The sequence below is a fragment of the Macrobrachium nipponense genome, chromosome 20 (assembly GCF_015104395.2).
Source record: "Macrobrachium nipponense isolate FS-2020 chromosome 20, ASM1510439v2, whole genome shotgun sequence".
Classification (NCBI taxonomy): domain Eukaryota; kingdom Metazoa; phylum Arthropoda; class Malacostraca; order Decapoda; family Palaemonidae; genus Macrobrachium; species Macrobrachium nipponense.
Genome location: NC_061089.1, coordinates 68119251 through 68125048, shown reverse-complemented (window position 1 = coordinate 68125048; position 5798 = coordinate 68119251).

The following is a 5798-nucleotide window of genomic DNA, read 5'->3' as shown; positions in this document are numbered from 1 at the left end:
ACACACACACACACACACACACACACACACACACACACATATATATAATATATATATAATCATATATATATATATAATAATATATATATATATAGGTAATATTATATTATATATATACACAGGGTGTCCATAAAGTCCCAGTACCATTACGATTATTTATTGCTTGTAATGGTACTGGGACTTTATGGACACCCTGTATATATATAATATATAATATATATATATATATATATATATATATATATTATATTATATTATTGATATACATACATACACACATATACACACGCATACGTAAAGTTTCCATTACATACCAAAAAAAAGGGACAACAACCCAGGAGAGATTACAGATATTTGGTTAGCGTTTTAGTCAGCCTAATATCCCACCGGTTCGTATCTGAATAAACCAATAAACTACATTATTATCAAGTTGCTCCCCAAGGAACCCCAATTTGTTTCGTCCAAGACTCTCTCTCTCTCTCTCTCTCTCTCTCTCTCTCTCTCTCGTTAGCAGGAGTATCGGAAAATGATGCGGGAAATAATATTAGTGTTCAGTGAAATTGTTTATACAATTCTGATATGAAATTGAACGATTGAAATGTAGGTTGTAAATAAGTCATTGTTTTTTTTATTTGTATTTTCAGCTGATGAAATTAATTGAGAGAGAGAGAGAGAGAGAGAGAGAGAGAGAGAGAGAGAGAGAGAGAGAGAGAGAGAATGATCTCTAGTTATCTCTCTGACATGTGTATGTCAGTTAATTGAGAGAGAGAGAGAGAGAGAGAATAATCTCTAGTTATTTCTCTGACATGTGTATGTCAGTTAATTGAGAGAGAGAGAGAGAGAGAGGAATAATCTCTAGTTATTTCTCTGACATGTGTATGTCAGTTAATTGAGAGAGAGAGAGAATAATCCACAGTTATCCAACCTGTGATCCTGGGTCCGATCCCGATGTGAGTTACGCATCCACGATTGCCGTCTTATCGTTCTAAAAATTCCGATGACAATACCTCCTCGTCATTTAAAACAGGACTACATTTTCTCCAGCTCTTTATAGCCGAGTCATTACTGTTTATACACAACATCCCAACCGGTTTCACCTTCCAAACGAAGCCATCTTCAAGTTTGGAAGAGAGAACTGACATTATCCTCGACATTTCATGACAGGTGCTGTCACACGACGCAGGAAATTGCGCCTTGAGAGAGAGAGAGAGAGAGAGAATCATTCTCTCTCTCTCTCTCTCTCATTTTGCAATCTCGTAAATCATCTCTTAAAGAGGAAATTAAATTGTCAATCAACAAGCCTATACGCAGGCTTGGAAAGAAGGAGAAGAGGGGGAGGAGGAGGAGGAGGAGGAAGTACTGAGGAAAAATAATACATTGCCCTACTCTCGGTCACTTGTTCGCAAGCGAATCCAAACTGTCCTTCAGAACTTTTTTTTTCTTCTTCTTTTTGAGTTGGATCCGACGTACGAACTTGAACGCAGCAAGAGAGAGAGAGAGAGGAGAGAGAGAGAGAGAGAGAGAGAGAGAGAGGGGAAAGTATAAAAAAGAGTGTGTACCCACTTGATTCGAACACGAACGAAGCATATCCGAACAGATGTGTTATCAGCGAACGCATCTCGAATATGCACATTGAAATGTTGTGGACGTTTGGCCCAGTTGAAAGAATTTCTAGCCCACGGCTTTGAAACCCCACCCCACCTCTACCCACCACCCCCTTTAAGAATTTCCAGTGGTAATACGAATAAAAAAAAAAATTTGAAACAGCGAAGTATTTATTTATTAATTATTTGTTGATATGGTAGTTTATTTTTTTTGTAAGTGGAAGTATTTATTTATATTTTATTAATAATTTGTTAATTATTTCTTTTTTCTTTTTTAATAACTGATTTCTCTGTGTTTTCTGTTACCTTCTGTTTCTCCTCTCTAATGAACGTCATAATATTGTTTATTAAGCTTGAATTTCTAGTCAGTAGCCCCCTGCGGTGGGGTTGTTCCATATCAGTAGGGTTCATCTTCTGTTGTTGGGACAACGTAAGACGTGTTTTATACCTTGAACCTACGATCTCAATAATAAGAAAGTTCGTATTGATTCACTGGATCTCATAAACCCATGTAACCCGCTGTAACGCCAGAAAATAAAATATATAAATAATTTCTTTCAAATTAACATCATATTATTCTTTGGAAGTTTGCATTTCAAGTTAGTGACCCCTATAGAGGGCTTGTTCCATACAAATAGGGATAATCTTTTTAATAATAATAATAATAATAATAATAATAGACCAGACTTGACACCATGGGACACCATAGTAGATGAGAACGAAAGAAAAAATGGATAAGTATCAAGACCAGAAAAAAGAAATAAGAAGGATATGGGGTATACCAGATGAAGTTGTACTCATAATCATAGGAACACTCGGAGGCACGATCCCAGGATCCCTGAAAAGGAGTCTGGAAAAACTGGATGCAGAAGTAGCTCCAGGACTCATGCAGGAGAGTGTGCTACTAGAAACAGCGCACGTAGTGAGAAAAGCGATGGACTTCTAAGGAGGCAGGACGCAACCCGGAACCCCACTCTATAAAAACCACTCAGTCGAATAGGAAGACTGAGATAGATTAAGAAATATATCATATATATAATAATGATTCAATTCTGGCTTTTTGCCCCCAGAAAGGAAGCAACATTCAGCCACAATTTACAACAGTTTCCAACAACGAAATGGATAAAAATGAACATCGCCATTAGCTACCTGGTCTGATGAGGCGAGTTAGGGCAGCTTCCTAATCCCCTTCGGTGTCAGATTTCACATCCGCAACAAACAACGAAGAGCGGAAAACAAAAACAAATGCGAAGCGAGAACTCCTCCGATTCCACCTCAAGGAATTTGATAGATCTCTATGGGGATGAATTCTGGGATCCCGACGTATTCTCCCTCTGGGTAAAAAGAGAGACTATTGTGTTGGTAATGTATTCCATGTGAATTCCAGTGGTAATTGTTCAGCCCATCATTACTGGGGTTGCAGAGTGATGTAGTAGAGTCATTCGTTAGCGGATTGATCTGGGTGAAGATATGAGGGGGACTCGGCTTTTATTTATAAATGGTATAAATGTAAATCTTATATCATCTGAACAAGACAAAGTTGGTTTCGTGTGATATGTATCAGCGATGGGAATGTGAAGATTTTTAATGTAATAAAAGAGAGTCGAGATTTATATGGCTTGGACTTGATATATATATATATATAGTATATATATATATATATATATATATATATATATATATATTAAAGTGAAATAAATAATAAGTGTTTTTATTCCTTAGTTTTACCGTAGGGTACCCAATCCAATTCACGCCCATCACGACAAAGGGCTCCGAGTGGTACACACTGACAGGCTCCCGTAACGAAGTTACGTAAAAAAAAAATGGGGGAGGGATTAAAAAAAAGAGGTCGTATTTGCAGCAGTGTTTAAGAGCTCAAGGCAACTCCCAGTCGATTGGAAAACAGACGAAGGTGTGAAGTTCTTATTCGCCCTGGACAAAGTTTCGGGTGCGAAATGAAATAACAACGCCCTCGGCGATTGGTCCGCACGAGATCGTTTTGCTCTGCTCTCTCTCTCTCTCTCTCTCTCTCTCTCTCGTCCTCTCTCCCCTCTCTCTCTCTCTCTCTCTCTCTCTCCCAAAGTAATCTGTAGTGTTCGACAAACGGACGAAGCGAGAAACTGAAACTGCCAATTTAGACTAAGGGTTCTTCATCAATTTAATTTTTGAAAAAGAAAAAAAAAAGATTAAAAGAATACAAATTATCGAGTCACCTCAAAGATGTGAACATTTGACCTAAGTCAGCATTTCAAATTGTATTCTCAAGTCGAATGTTGCATGTCTGATCATTTTACTTATAACTGTAATGCGGTCAAATTTCCAAACGAGGTCAAATATTGGCGAAAAGGTCACTTTAGAAATGACAGTCCTATTCTCTCTTAAGTTTTCTCGTTTGAGTATTGTCAGAGAATGAAACAAGGTGCGATCCGACCTCCAGCTTACTTGGAGCGCTACTTAAAATCTATGGTGAAATAGAGCCTTGTTTCACCAACGAAGATTAAAATATAAAATAGATAAGCTATATTTTATTAGAAATAATTGGTCTGTACTGTTTAACATGCGCATCTTTTATTTTTTACATTTTCATTCTAATAAATAAATTATAAATAACCTATCCTAAAATTTCTGTATATTTAACTCAATGCGAAACACCGTTTTCAGACCTTTCCTAACGACTAAGTCGTAGTTTGTAGGCTTACTTCCCAAGTAAGCAAAAAAAATTATGTATAGATTTAAGAGCAAAAATTTTTTCGGATATGGTTCCATGAACATCAGTTTTCGAAAACACCACGAAATTTTTATTTAATTCCGTAATGTTTATTCATCATTTAATAATTATCTTTTTTGTTTATTAATGACCAGGTCACCTTCAATTTGATTTAGAGGGACAGGGTTTAAAATAATTCTCTGAAAAGCAGGAGAAATCACGTACTACAGAATATTAAGTTTCGTTCTAAAGATGCCTGTTACCTATTTTATCCACCAATTAAATATATTTGTCAATCCTGTAAAATCATCGTAAGGAAAAACTTGCAAAAATTTCAATAATTCCCGATAAAAAACTTCCTTTAAAAAAAAAACAACACAATATATTCCCAATCATATAACATTCCCCCAGCTGACCCAATTTCCTTCTTTTAAACCACCTCATTTTTCTTTCCTTATTTCTTTTTTGCCCCCCGCCCCGCCCCCTCACCCACGGCCCCCCCGTCCCCCCCACCCCCCCCAAAAAAAAAAAAAAAAAAAAAAAAACATTTCGAAGCATATCTGTCCGCCCCGTCAAGCAGCGGTTGGGTTACGAAAAGTCTCTCTCTCTCTCTCTCTCTCTCTCTCTCTCTCTCTCTCTCTCTCTCTCTCCTCCGTCAGAAAAGAATTATCTGTCTGTCTGTCTTTCTGTTTGTCTGTTTGTATTTTTTCCCATCTATTTATTTGTTTGTGTTCATATCTCTTCATCTATCTGTTCATCTTTCTATTTGTCTGTCTGTGTGTCTATCTGTCTATCTCTCTATTTATCTGTTCGTCTTTCTATTTATCTGCCTCTCTCTCCCTCTATGTAGCTGTTTGTCTTTGTATTTATCCAGTTGTGTGTCTATTTATCTATCTATCTATCTATCTATCTATCTATCTGTTCGTCTGTCCATTTATCTATTTGCGTGTGTATCTCTCTGTTCGTCTATATCTCATTCTCTCTCTCTCCATCGCTCTCTCCGGTTACGCGGGTAAGCAACTCGATGCATGCTTTCTAAAATGGTAATTTTAGCTTTCGTTCCAGGTATTTCTAGAAGCCGCGGTTCACGCTTTTTTTTTCTTTTTTTTTTGTTTTTTTCTTATTTTTTTCTTCTTTTGGGTTTCACGCTTCTTTTCGGTTTCACGCTTTTTTCTTTTTTTTCAGTTCACGGAGATTTTTTTTTTTCGGTGTTCACGCTTTTTGTGGGTGAATGTTTTCCAAACCCCACGCTTTATTGTATTTTATTTTATTTTTTGCAGTTCATGTTTTTACGGTTCAGGCTTTTTTTCGTTTTTATTTTCACGCTTTTTTGTGTCAAGCTTTATTTTATTTTATTTACTCATTTTTTGCAGTTTATGTTTTTACGGTTCACGCTTTTTTTTTAGTTTTTTTTCACGGTTTTTTTCGGTTCACGCTTTTTGTGTCACGCTTTATTTTATTTTATTTATTTATTTTTTGCAGTTCAT